The sequence below is a fragment of the Hydra vulgaris genome, chromosome 10 (genome assembly GCF_038396675.1).
Source record: "Hydra vulgaris chromosome 10, alternate assembly HydraT2T_AEP".
Taxonomy (NCBI): Eukaryota; Metazoa; Cnidaria; class Hydrozoa; order Anthoathecata; family Hydridae; genus Hydra; species Hydra vulgaris.
Window position 1 is genome coordinate 13,817,881 of NC_088929.1, and position 15,220 is coordinate 13,833,100.

The 15,220-nt window shown below is 28.6% G+C and overlaps 1 non-coding gene across 1 annotated transcript; it reads right to left on the bottom strand.

The window, feature by feature from the left end:
• Nucleotides 1-13,440: 13,440 nt before the first annotated feature.
• On the bottom strand, nt 13,441-13,650 carry LOC136086657 (small nucleolar RNA U3). Its single transcript, XR_010641502.1, has one exon. It is a non-coding gene; the product is annotated as a small nucleolar RNA U3 (small nucleolar RNA).
• Between the last annotated feature and the right edge of the window lie 1,570 nt (nt 13,651-15,220).

The following is a 15,220-nucleotide window of genomic DNA, read 5'->3' on the forward strand; positions in this document are numbered from 1 at the left end:
ACTGAGGTTCCTGGATTGTCACCGATACTCTTACGCACTGCTTTGATATTGACATTTGAACGACTTGTTTTTGGACGACCAGTGTGTTTGGCGTTTTCAACGGATCCTGTTTCCCGGAATTTTTCTATTAATCTCTATACAGTTGGCAAAGTATACTATATTGTTTAATTATGAAGACACGTTGTTCTATCGGGTAACGCTCAATTTTTACTAACCTTAGAAAAATTTTTTAAGGTTGTCTACATTTTCCTACATAAATAGCGGAAATTTAAGCCTTGCATTAATTTTAAGGCACTCTTTAGTAAAATAATAACTCACTTTAAATTAAAATCGGCAGGACAGACGTCGAGATAGCGATGTTGCTGTCTAAATAGCTGACGCATTTAACTTTCATTAAGTTAATCAGTTATATACAAATCTTCTTGAAAAAGTTAGAGTATCTGTAAAAGTTAACGATAAACATATTTTGGTTTATATATACTTACTTATCGAGTGTATATATAAACCAAAATGATGCTAGTTTAATAAAAAATAATAAATTCTTCAAATTAGCTCATAATTTAATAGGCCGGGTAAATAAAAATGTCCAATTGCTTTTACTCAGTAATTGGTCAGCTTTACTTGAATAAAAACTTCTCTAATTTTTTTTAACTTTTTTATTACGTAAAACTGAACAATTACTGAGTAAATTGCTTAACTTTACGAAATAAAAATTTAAGCAAAACTCCTTAGTTTTTATTCACGTAAAGCTGATCAATTACTGAGTAAAAGCAATTGCTCATTTTTATTCACCTGGCCTAATGAGACGGTTACACAGTGGGCCAGAATTCACTTTTACTGGACAAAATTCATGACTAATTTAATAATAGGGCTATATTCACTAAAATTAGCATGAGTAATACATAAATGTATATATATATATATACATTTTATGTGAACTATATGAAAGAAAAAGAAAATCTAAATAAACTAAATGGAAAATTCTATACTAAATAACTGTATATATAAACTACATATGATAGACTAGTGATGCAATATAAATAAATTTTATAATAATATTTCTACTATATAGACATAATTGACTGTAGGTTGTTGACAAATATCAAGAATAACAAGGGACGGAGCACAGAACCTTTAGTCACACCATTGAAAATCTTAAGCCATGGTAACATGTATTTACCCATTACAACTCTTTGCCTTTGATCATTTAAAAAAGACGATATCCAGTCAAGTAATACCTTAGATACCATAAGCTTCAACAGTCGTTTATGTAGAACTTTATCAAAGGCTTTGACAAAATACAAATAAATCATATCTACCCCAAAACCTTCACTCACTCTTGCTGCTAAAATTTCTAATGGTTCTAGTAAATTTGTTACACAGGCTTTATTTTTTATGAAGCCAGGTTGATTTTTTGACAGCAATTTATTTTCCAAGAGATGAGTCATTATCGCTTCTTTTATGGGGATTTCCATTTCTGAGCGTGATTTTTTATTTTTATTTGTTTTAGCAATTAAAAACTGGGACTTAAAGCAATATGCATACTATTATGATTTTCTTTAAAAACATTTATAACAAAAATACATTTATCATATTTTATGCTACATGAATAAATTTAATATATATTTTGATCATTTTATTTTTTTTGCGTAATAATATTCCTACAGTTTGAAAATAAACAACAATTTTCAAAAAACTATACTTTAGCTAGAAATAATTGATAACTGCCATTTCCCATTGAAAATATATTAAATATGAGTTGTAGAAGTTTAATATTTCACTTAAAATACTCATAAGCAATTTTTTTTTTTAATATCTACATGAAATTAACAAACTCGCAAGTTCCCTGATGCGTGACTTCCATGCGTGATCATTCATGAACTGCATTTAAACAATTGCTGTGACTCTATGATACTTAGTGCAATCCTGTAACTTTCTGGAAAGCTTTACTAATGTTTAAAACACCATTTAAAAAATATATAACACTAAAACTTTTATTTTTTGAGAAATTAAGGGTTATTTATCTAGTAATTAAAATTTGAATTTTTCTGTTCTGTGCGTGATTCTGTTTCAAACTTAATTTATTCTTTGTTAACATTACTAATGTATACTATTTTTTGTTTACAAAATATTTATATAGGTTAGAATTAAATGAGAACAAATTGGAGATCGTCAGTTTTATCATTATGAAAATAATAGACAAAACATAAACGAGTTTCTGTGCGTGATTTTCTAGAAATGCCTTTATAAATGCCTCCATAATTAAGTACATAAGGATTAATACCATTACTACCACATTCTTTGTTAACATCCAGTTTTTGCTGAACTGCCTTAGTTGTAATAACATTAATACAATGCCATTAAAAAAAAAAATTAATATGTGTTTCTAACTCCAGAACTTTACAAAAACTGATTGAAAACTTTTGTCTAATATATCAACAATCTCATGTCAGATGTGAGTACCTTTGCATGGTTTTTCATTGATAGTATTTTACCGATGTTTTTTTGAGTCTTTTTTGCATATTTGTAGAATTATCTTGATTTTTTTTTTTTTTTGCATTATTTATAAACTTTTTCACATAATCAATAGTGGATTCTTTTAACTGGCTTTTGACTAAATTTGTTACCGTTTTTGTATTTGTTTAATATATATTCAGATATTTGAATTTACCAGCTCTTAATTTGGCTCCATAAATTTTTTATTTTATGTATTAACAATTTAACTTTGGCTGTTATACATGGGTCTTTTTTAACTTTTTGATCATATCTCGCTATTTTTTTTTTGAATATTCAGCTTTAACTCATTTTATTTTTGTATGAAAGAATTGCAACAATGGTTCACGTTTAAAGCCTTGAACAATTCATACCAATTTATTAATTACCAATTTTATCTTTACGATTGTATTGTGTATTGATAGTGTCAAAACCTTGAATTTCATAGTTGAATTGTAATACATAGTGTGGTTTTACTATTTGTTCAAGTGGTGTGTCTATTTCACAACTCTAATTCTTTTACAGTTATCTGTAATTAGTAAATCAAGTGTGTTTGGAGGTTCACGATCAGATATTTGTAATGTTGGTTTAAAAATACATCGTTCAATATAGTTTTCATTTAAATTATCAATAAAATTTATATTAACTTCACAATTATGTTTCAGTTTTGTTGCATTATCTTCATCCCATTCTATGTGTGGTTATTAAAATCACCAGTTGTAATTAATCCAGCGTATTTTTTTTGGGGGTCTACTAGATTTTTGGCTGTTCCAAGCACTGAAATGATTTTAGTGTTTACGCTTTTTGGACTACTTGGCAGTCTGTAAATACATCTAACTAATAAATGTTCTGATCATATCTGCTCTATTTCATTGTCACATAATGCTAAATGACTAACGCATATTGTGATAAATTTTGCATTAAACACTACTCCACCGCTATTTTCACCATACTCTCTGTTTTTGTGTGTAGCAGTTATACCTATCAATGTTTATAACAGACTTATCATTGAACCACGTTTCACTTAGTAATATAATATCTAGTTTATCACTAGATGTACTTCCTAATGTATCAGCTAGTATACCATCTGAGATGCCCAAAAGTAATTCAACTTAAACACTATGAAAAATGCTTAAATTTTCATAGAGTTTATGTTAAATTACTTTTATTATTAAATCTAACTAAATATTATTAAAGTTTTTACAAAATAGAATTATATAATTGAATTAGTTAAAACAAATATAAGTTTTAAATTTAGGGTATGCTTAAGTTAATGAGATATATGTATAATACATATAATCTTCTAGGTTGTATGTAGTATGCCCATAACTAATGGCACATACTATATTTGTACATACATTTTTATAAATAAAAAAATTTACAAATTAAAAAATATATTTATATACTATACATACATTTTTTATAACTTGTTTAAACTATTTCACATTCATACACTTCAAATACATTGTATACATAATTATTAACCTTTCATACACTTTTACCTTGTAAAAAAAGTAATTTTCTCTGAACATGAGTTAAACAATTAACTTCACAAAAGTATAAACTTTTTTGTATATATAAAACTATGGTTATCTAAGGAATCGTCAAAACAAGCCCCCGGACCTAAATGAAGCACTTTGGACGAATCTCAACGGACCTTACTTTACCTTTATTTGGATCACGTTGACTCATTTTAATCAATTCCTCCTATTAAAAGTAACTTTTTTTAAGAATTTTTTAGAAAGGATGACTTTTGATCTTTTAACTATATTGCTAAAAGAAAAAATGTGTCTATTATTTTAGGGTGATTAAGAACTCGGATATCCGCAGTAGCGTAGTCAAGGTCATACAGGACCGCAGCCGCGTGGGGAGGGAGGCTATAGTTATTACTGGCCACAAGGCAACTTTTTCAAAAATTTTAAACTTGTCACATAAAAAAAATATGCGTGTATACGAGCATAGCAACATCAACAATTTGTACTATTATTATATAGCTAAAACTCTTTTTCAGAATAATATTTCACTTAAAACGATTGCTGTGACTCTATGATACTTAGTGCGATCCTGTAACTTTCTGAAAAGCTTTACTAATATTTAAAACATTATTTAAAAAATATATAACGCTATAACGCGTTATATATTTTTTAAATAATGTTTTAAATACTAGTAAAGCTTCTAGCTAACGCTAGAAGTGTTTCACGGGCTGTATGGTATGCGGCACCTTCTTGTTGAAATTATTTCGGCAAAAAGAACAGAGTTATCATGTCGCCATATTGAGCACCAGTAACAGTCACTGGTTGACCAGCTTTTCACCCCAAACAGTGACACGTTGTGGATGCATGTGGAAACTCAAAAGCGTCAAAGCGAAAATGTGTTTCGTCACTTAGGATGTTTTTGCTCGAAAAATCAGCATCCATTTGTTGATGCTCAGTAATTCATTCAACAAACTCTCTTTGCTGTGCATGGTCATTAGCCTTCAGTTGTTGTGTTAATTGAGTTTTATGAGAGCTTTTTGAAATTTGCACTTCTTGTTCACGACGCCGAACTGAGGTTCCTGGATTGTCACCGATACTCTTACGCACTGCTTTGATATTGACATTTGAACGACTTGTTTTTGGACGACCAGTGTGTTTGGCGTTTTCAACGGATCCTGTTTCCCGGAATTTTTCTATTAATCTCTATACAGTTGGCAAAGTATACTATATTGTTTAATTATGAAGACACGTTGTTCTATCGGGTAACGCTCAATTTTTACTAACCTTAGAAAAATTTTTTAAGGTTGTCTACATTTTCCTACATAAATAGCGGAAATTTAAGCCTTGCATTAATTTTAAGGCACTCTTTAGTAAAATAATAACTCACTTTAAATTAAAATCGGCAGGACAGACGTCGAGATAGCGATGTTGCTGTCTAAATAGCTGACGCATTTAACTTTCATTAAGTTAATCAGTTATATACAAATCTTCTTGAAAAAGTTAGAGTATCTGTAAAAGTTAACGATAAACATATTTTGGTTTATATATACTTACTTATCGAGTGTATATATAAACCAAAATGATGCTAGTTTAATAAAAAATAATAAATTCTTCAAATTAGCTCATAATTTAATAGGCCGGGTAAATAAAAATGTCCAATTGCTTTTACTCAGTAATTGGTCAGCTTTACTTGAATAAAAACTTCTCTAATTTTTTTTAACTTTTTTATTACGTAAAACTGAACAATTACTGAGTAAATTGCTTAACTTTACGAAATAAAAATTTAAGCAAAACTCCTTAGTTTTTATTCACGTAAAGCTGATCAATTACTGAGTAAAAGCAATTGCTCATTTTTATTCACCTGGCCTAATGAGACGGTTACACAGTGGGCCAGAATTCACTTTTACTGGACAAAATTCATGACTAATTTAATAATAGGGCTATATTCACTAAAATTAGCATGAGTACTAATATCAAGTCTGCGCTTCTTATGAAGGTAATATTTTTTCATTTCGTTACTATGGATACCTTTATTTTGCTTAGTAACAACCTATTTTTGGTATTTGCAGATATTTTACGAGTGCTATATTCACTAAACTTGGTATGAGTTCCAATATGAGATCACATTTCTTATAAAAGTAATAAATTTTTATTGTTTAGTTGCTATGGACACTTATATTGCTTAGTTACCTGATACTTTCCTTAGTTACAAAGAGGTAAATTGATTTTTGAATGAATTTTATCGGATTTTCGACCCACCTGAATAGAATAACAATTAAGTATTTAGGTAAATAATGGTTTAGCAATAATAAAAACAAAAAATTGTGGAAGAAAACATTTTCAGCATAAAATTTTACCAAAAATTATATAATATCATTTAAAGATTGTTTAAATAATTATAAAACGGTAGTGGTGTAGTGGTAGAGCGCTCGCTTCATAAGCGAGAGGTTCCGAGTTCGATCCCTACCACGTCCCTGGTAGTACCGCGCTCAACTTGTTTCTCCGCGCAGCGGTCTTGTTCGTCAAGGTTCGTGTTTCGGAGTTATAGAGTTGAGAGAGGGTTATAACCACAATTAAGTAGCCTCCTCATCTGTAGTGGCCTTCTGGGCCTTGGGGAGGTAAAATAACAAACAAACAAAAAAAAAAAAAACTTCTGAAGAAAATGTTTTATGATTTTTTAGGTGTAATGTTGATCATGGCCTACTGTTATTATACGGCCTGATTTGTTGCATTTTCCGTGAAAAATTAAGCGGCCAGATTTTTCATGGCTTATTTCTAAATTTTAAATTATGTATGAAATGGTTTATTATTAACAACAACGATAACAATATATTTACCAGTGAATATTATACAAAGGTGTTGAATAAAATATTGAATTAAAATATTGTAACAATTACTATTTAAATATTTGCTTGTATGCATTTGGTTTATGCTTTTATAGTCATTTAATATGTAATATATTCTGAACTGATTATTATGTGAATGCATTCTGACTGATTGCCTGTTTCATTATACTCCATTGGAGAGTGGAATAATGAAATAGACACACAGACAGTCTATTATTGTTACTGTATATAGTCGAACTGCTTTTTTATGCGATGTTATTTAAGTGGAGATAATTCTAATAATAAATGTAAGTGAACTTTATATTTAAAAATGTGTTACATTTTTTTGATTTGTTTTAGTAATAAAATGGTTAATAAATGTGTTGTTACGAACTGTAAAACTGATTACTCTAATGGTCCAAAAAAGTCAACATTTCATTTTCCTGAAGAACTTGATTTGCGAGAACGATGGATATACTTTGTTGGGCTCCATCAAAATATTCAGCTACTTGTGTAAATCATTTTGATGAAAAATTTATTAATTATGGAAAAAGATGCACCTTGAAATGGAATCTTCTTCCAGTTCCAACTATTCAAACCGATGAAATAAGTGGATCGTCGACTCTAAGGGTTCCAAAGTTGCCCCGAAAAGAACCAACTTTGAGATATTTAAGAAAAGATGAGTTTGAAGATTTTCAAAGTGTTGATAAAATAATTAATCTTGATTTTTTGACAGAACAACATTCTCCGCCAGGTTTTTCATTTAAAAAACTCATGATAGTGTTGTTTATTATATGCTATGTTTTGATGTTTTTGATTCAATAACTATAAATAAAGATCTTTATGTTTCATTGTCATATAAAGGCTATCATATTTCTTTACCTGAATGGTTTAGTAGTGGTAATAATTGCATTTTAACAAACAGTAGTATGTTAGAAAATTTTCCTGTCTATATGAGAAATAAAGCCAATGATATGATTTCAATTTCGACAGAGTTAAATGAAATTAGATACTATTCACCGCAAGGCAGACCTCCATATTTTGCATCCATTATACGTTATGCGCTAATTTTACGTCACACTTCAGCACAGTCTTATAAGTTATTGTTAGAACAACTACCTTTACCATCTTTTAGTTTACTTAGAAAAATCCAAATTGGTGATATAAATGCGTATAAAGCTATAACAGTTTTGTTACAAAAACATTGTATATCAAGTGATTGTGTGCTTCTTGTGGATGAAATGATCTGCAGAAATCAGCCCAATATCAAAGTGGGAAATATATTGGTGAAGATTCAGAAAGTAACCTTTATAAAGGTGTTGTTGTTTTTATGATTGTAGGGCTTCAAAAAGCTATTCCCTATATTGTGAGATCATCACCTGAAATTTGCACAACAGGATCATGGTTGAAAAAAGAAATTGATGAGTGCGTTACCTCATTGCAACAATCATGTTTTAAAGTGAGAGCAATTGTTACAGATAATCATTCTACCAATGTTAATGCATTTTCAGAGTTAATGATACTAAGTTATTTTCCTGAAAGAAATGATGCAGCACAATTTTTATCATTGTTTCATAAGTTATTTATCACACTTAATTCAAAGCAGATGTTTAATACATCCAATCAGCTCGGCAATGCTGCTGTAAAAAGAGATAAAAAACCCACATTTTGTAGTGAAATAGCAAATTGGATTGAAATTTGGTCAACATATTTATAAATGTTTTACTTTAACCAAACAAACTTCTCATGTTCTTATCACAACATTACGTGCAACTGCATTTCTTATTGATGATTTGCTTAAAGAAAGCTATACATTTGTTCTTACTTCCAGGTTACAAAGTGATCCTTTAGAGCTGCGCTTTAGTAAGTATAGAAAAATGAGCGGCGGTCGATTTCTTGTAAGTCTTTTAGAAGTTTGCAACAGTGAAAAGATTTTAGCAGTAAGAAGTCTTCTAAAGGAAGATATTAATTTCTGGGATAAAAATATTTATCAAACATTTGAATACTCTACATTAGAAAACATTATGCAAGATATTGCATTGTTGTCTTCAGAGATATTAGAGTGTCAGCTTTCTGAAGATAGCATGGAAGTTGCTGTTACTAGAGCAGGCTACATTGCTAAAAAATTGATAAAAAGATTTAAAGGTCTATTTTGTGGTCAAAAAATGGTTTCTACAGACCAAGATGTTTTTAATAACGAATATCTGAAAATATTATCCAGAGGTGGACTTATATGTCCAAGTCAATCCTTGTCTGATTCTATTTGTCATCTTTTTAGTATTCTAGATATTATTTCTCCTATTCTAATCAAACATTGCAGTTATTCTTTATCAATTAAAAGTTTTTATAGTAGTGTTGATTTTACATGCGAGAATCACCAAGAATGGGGAATTAAATATGGATCTCGAATTGTTATTAATATTTTTTATAATAACTTACAAAAAGAAACTACAGATTCTGTAAGAAAAAATCAGGTAAAAGAATTTAAAAAAAGACAAAGAACTGATAGCTAATAAAAGATTTTTTCTCAAATCCTAAATAGGTATGTTACATGAAATTTTTAAACTCATCAAACCAAGATTGTTATATATCATTAAAAAGAGCTTCATTTCAATATTCCAAAAGTGAAAAAATTTTCAAAATCAAACCACCATACAAAAAGTTATGACGTTTTAAGTACCGATTTTTTGATATTAGGATTTGTTGAAGAAACTGTGGTCAAAATAAAGTTTTTATTAACTAAAACTATTATAACTTAATCAATTCTTATCCAAAAGTTTATATCTTGGTATCGAAAGATAGATAGAAGAGTTATCTACAAATTTATAAAGGTTTCTAGATTACGGGCATATCCGGGGGCAAGAGGGGGCACAAAACCAACATCTATACTGGCAATTAAGACTAACAATATTTATAAAAAAGTGTTTTTTTTAAATGAAAATGTAAATTTTTATATCGAAGATGTTTTGAATTAGCTATCAGACCAAAGTCAAATATCGAAGTTTTATCATTGTCTTTGGGTGGATGTAAGGGTGAGGTTTCAAACACCCTATTATCAAAAATGACTCTTTTTTTTTATAAATACTTATCTTTATAACTAAAAAGAAATCTAGTATCAAATCAAAAATTATATTTTACTACTTTACAACATTACTAGTAGCGCACCCGTTGTTTCAAGGGGTGTATATGGGGAAGGGGGCGTGTCATTGCCCCCCCCCCTCTTTTACAACCTAAAAAAAAATTATATTTTTAATGAGATTCGAAAAAATATTTAAATGTAATTAAATTAATAAACTCTAACATAAAAACATCTTTTACCAAAATTCAAAATACATCACATAATGCTTAGTAATAGTTATAGATGGCTCCCCCTCTTACCTTAAAAAAAAATTTTAAAAACAAAAAACGTTTTATAATATTATTTAAATTAGTTTACATCCTGGCTTTAAGTTAATGATTAAGATATTAAGTTCCCTTAATGAAACTATATAATATTCATTGCTAACAATAGACACGACGTGAATGTAAGCTAGACCCGTCTATCTAAAAAATTGCAAGTTCCACTACTCGCTTTATATTTTTGCAAGTTCCACTACTCGCTGTACATATATTTTGCAAGTTCCACAACTTAGTGTACATATCTTTGCAAGTTCCACTACTCGCTGCAATTTTTTTTTGCAAGTTCCACTACTCGCTGTTATTTTTCTTGCAAGTTCCACTACTCACTGTAAATTTTTTTTTTAAAGTTCGACTACTCGCTGTATATTTTTTTGCATGTATTACTACTTGCTGCACACTACATATATATATATATAGATATATATATATATATATATATATATATATATATATATATAATATATATATATATATATATATATATATATATATATATATATATATATATATATATATATATATATATATATATATATATATATATAGTCAAAAAATAGTGAATTCAAGTAGTAAGATAATAAAATGCATGTCCAATAGTCAAAAAATAATGGCAACATTAGGAAAACATCAACTCAATGAAAACATCAACTACGATGTCAGCAACTAGCTGGAACTATTTCATATAATAATCAACAGCTTCAGAATCATTTTCTTTTCTAGTCCAGTAAGAAATAGTAATAGCCTTCTGTGTTTTTTTTAAGTTTTTCTATTCTGCTATTGTGCAAGACTGTCATTGCTGTATCGGAATCATATCATTCATAATTATTATTGATATAGTATGTATTAAATATATATTATATTATAGTATATATTTAATATATACTATAATATAGTATATATTAAATATATAATATACTAGAAATATAATATACTAGAAATAGTATATTAAATTTAATATACTATAAATATATTATATGTCTATACATTTTTAAACAAATATTAGTATATTACTAATATATGATATATTCTAAATACATAAAAAAGCAATATAATATATTATTATATGATATAAAGCTTTTTAAAAATGTAATAATGTGATTAGACTGAGCAAAAAACATGTATTATTGATTTAATATATAAAAAATGTTATTTTTTACATTGATACTTTATAAATGTAATATTAGTACTTATATCACAAAATCATTGTATAGAAAAATCACATAAATTTTTTAATAACAATTAATATTGGCTTATAAAAACGAATATTGAGTAACCTTCAGTACCCCCCCTCCCCAAACAGAAGTCAGAAAAACAAAATTTAGGTACAAAAGTGAGGATAAAAATAGGGTATCTGCTAGTTAAATTAAATTCTTGAAATTTGGCATGTGCATAGAAAATGTATAAACTTAAAAAAAGAATAGGATAGAAAAAAAAATAATAATATCTTCAACATTTACTAAGCACAGAAGTACAACACACTTTTTGATATCAATAAATAATACTTTAACTTTCGTCAATATAATAAAAAAATACTCTTTAAAAAATTTCAACTATTCTACTTTTAAAAAAACTTCTAAGTTAATATAAAGTTCTAAAAAAGTATGCTACAAAACACCATCCTACCATACAGCCTAAACGTTAAGTTCTAAAAACGTGGAGCAGTTTTTTAGCACAAAAATCGGTTCCGTAAAACACGGGATTTGACATACCTAATATAAAATTACAAACCTTTGTTTTATTTCCTCATAAGAGTTGTAAGTAGTCTTTGCAATATGTAAGTTTGTTTTAGTATTATTTTGATACATAGCTATTTGAAGACCTATTTCAGTATTTCATATGTTATTGGAATATACTGAAACAGGGAATCAGTTAGCGAAAAATATTTTAGCATAATGTAATTACATGATGATTATCTCAAGTATTCCTCGACCACCTTAATAAAATAAACATTCGCCGTAAAAATACTGGCCTCTTAATTTTTTACGGAAAATGCAACAAATCAGGCCGTATAATAACAGTAGGCCATGCGTTGATTAACGCTTTTTTTAGCTTAATATTAATTAAAATTAACTTAGATGAAATAACAGGATCACTGGAATTAGGAGTCTTTTGGTTTCCTCTAACATAAGTTCGATGGATAATGTAGGGCTTTTAATTATGTGATGCCCATGTATCAATGCTTTATGAACTGATTGAGCCATGTAATACCATGGATAAAGGGACACATATAGTCTAACAGTGTCAAACCAATAATCAGTCTATTTTAAATCCTGAAGAGAGTGTTACCAAGATAATGTAAAATCTGAATAAAAGGTTTTGATATTATTATAGATGCTTTGGCCAGTAGCATCATCAAAACCAGCCTTACACGTGAGTGTCATTGCTTTTATTGCTTTTATTGTTTTGTCGTTCAATATTGAGTGACTCAGCACAGGTTCCTGAAGTGCACAGATTTTTTGCACCGTATGAATCAAATTGGCCTTGTCCGTAATGAAAAAAATTGGCCTCGTCTTTTTGTATCTAGTGTCGCTTTTTTTTTTTTTTTTTTTTTTGTTTGCATTTGTTTGTCGTTGTACAATTATATAGCAGTTATAAAATTAAAAATTATCTTTCACAATCTTACAATGACAAACAATTATAAACAAGGTAACTGAAAGAAGATCACGAAGATCTTGTCACCAGAACTTTAAATAAGCTATTTTTTTAAATGCAGTAACAAACTCATTTTTTGCTCAACTCTCTCACATGCAGAGATGACCTGGAAATTGTTGAGCCCGCCTTTGGTCTTAGTCACAAAGTTTAATGTTAAAATGCGATTTATATGCTACTTTTAAAAAATTATTGATGTTTAGTCTTTGTCTGACAGGTGTAAAACAACCACAGGTATAATAAAATGAGTAAGGATTATGTTTACACTGATGTTGATCTAAATAAGTCATCATGTTACATGCCTGACGGGAAAAAAAATGATTATCAGCTTCTATGATTATATGATTATCAGCTTCGAAAAAATAAATTAAATCAATTTGAATATTTCATGCTACAAGAAAAAAACTTTTTTTTTTGTAGACCTGTTTAGGAAATTACAATGGACATGTTGTCCAGTAAAAGCGCTGTATAGAGCGTATTTTTTGAAAAGATTAGCATTTTTAGGCACCCTCTTTTGCTAATAAGTTATTCGCAAACAAATTTAAAAAAACAGACAGCTTTGTTAACATTGCAGATTAAGTTTCCATAATTGTAACATAACCATTCAGCTGGTGGCGGTACCCCCATCCGTCTCGAGAGTCGGATGGAACGTTCATCTATAACTCGTAGAAATCTTATGATTTCCACGAGCTTAGCATCACGCTCAGGTACAACCACTACAGCTCATCATCATGGTTTGAGGGGTTGTCTTTGTAGAATAACAATGACAGGACGCATACTACAGAAAAGATCCTTATTAGTACGGTCTTAACTAATTTAATAGAAATGTCTAAAATAGGCCATTTTAACGTCCGTTTTAATTGTGGGTTCGCAGTAATATTTATCATTTATTTCATTCAAAAAAAAGCGGTCTGATTTGTTGCATTTTTTAGTAAAAGATTAAAAGCCAGATTTTTTATGACTTATTTTCTATTGTTTGAAACGGTTGACTAAAGTAATGTAGTTATAACAATTATTATATCAAAATTTGGTGTATACTTTGGTAGTCATGTAATATTTATTTCTAATTATATACTGGCTAATTAGCCTCTTTATTATATTCCATTAGACTCACTAATTTAGAGAAGAGAAAAATAAAAATGATAAAAAACAGTCTATTTTTTACTTTAAATAGTCGAACGACTTATTTATACAATGTTATTTAAGTGGAGATAATTCCAATAACAAATAAAAGAGAACTCGATATTATTGTGGTTTTTAAAAATCTTTTTAGTAATAAAAATGGTTAATAATTATGTTGTCACAAGCTGTAAAAGTGGTTACTCTCCTGATCCAAAAAAGTTTATAATCAATTTTATTGAATAGAGTGATATGCGAGAACAATGTTTTGTTAATAGAAAAGATTAAGTTCTATCTAAATACGCAGATGATAAATTTATTAATTATTAAAAAAGATGCATCATGAAATGGAATCTTCAACTGTAGAGACGTAAAATAACTAATTTAACAACTTTAAAGGTGCTAAAGTTACCCCTAAAAGAAGAAATATTTAAGATATTTGGGTAGAAATGAGTTAGGTGATTTTCAAAATGTTGGTGATTAAATCTTCAATGATTTGTTTACAGAACAACATTCTCACTGAGGATTACATGCCATTTTAAAAACTTTATGATACTGTTGTTTACTATAAAGCTCCAGACATATCATCTATTTTTGAATCAATAACTGTTATTAAAGATCTTGATGTTTAATTGTTCTATAAAGGCTATCATATGTCTTTACCTGAATGGTTTTAGAATGGTCATAATTGCATATCAACAAACTGAATTAAATCTAGTATGTTCGAAAATGTTCTTGACCACATAAGCAATAAAGCTAATGGTATGAATTCAACTTTGACGAAGTAAATAAAATAAGATACTACTTTTCTTAATAGGAACCTCCATATTTTACTTCCATTATATGTCATGCACTAACTTTATGACACTCTCTAGCACAGTTGTATAATTACTGTTAGAACAATTGCCTTTACCATCTTATAGTTTATAAAGGGAAGACTTAATGTAATGACATAAATGCATTTAAAGCTATTAAGCTTTTGTTACAAAAACCTTTAACAAAAATTGTGTATCAAATGATTGTATGTTTTTTGCGGATAAGATGTAAATGAAAAAATCAGCCTAATGGCAAAGATTCAGAAAGTAATCTTTATAAAAGTGTTGTTGTTTTTATAAATGCAAAAGTCTCCAAAGTTTCTTATGTTGTGAGAACATTAACTAGAGTTTGTGTAACAGGTTCATGGTTAAAACAAAAATAAATTATCATATTACCTCATTGCAGCAATCTGGATTTAAAGTAAGAGCTGTTGTTACCAATTCA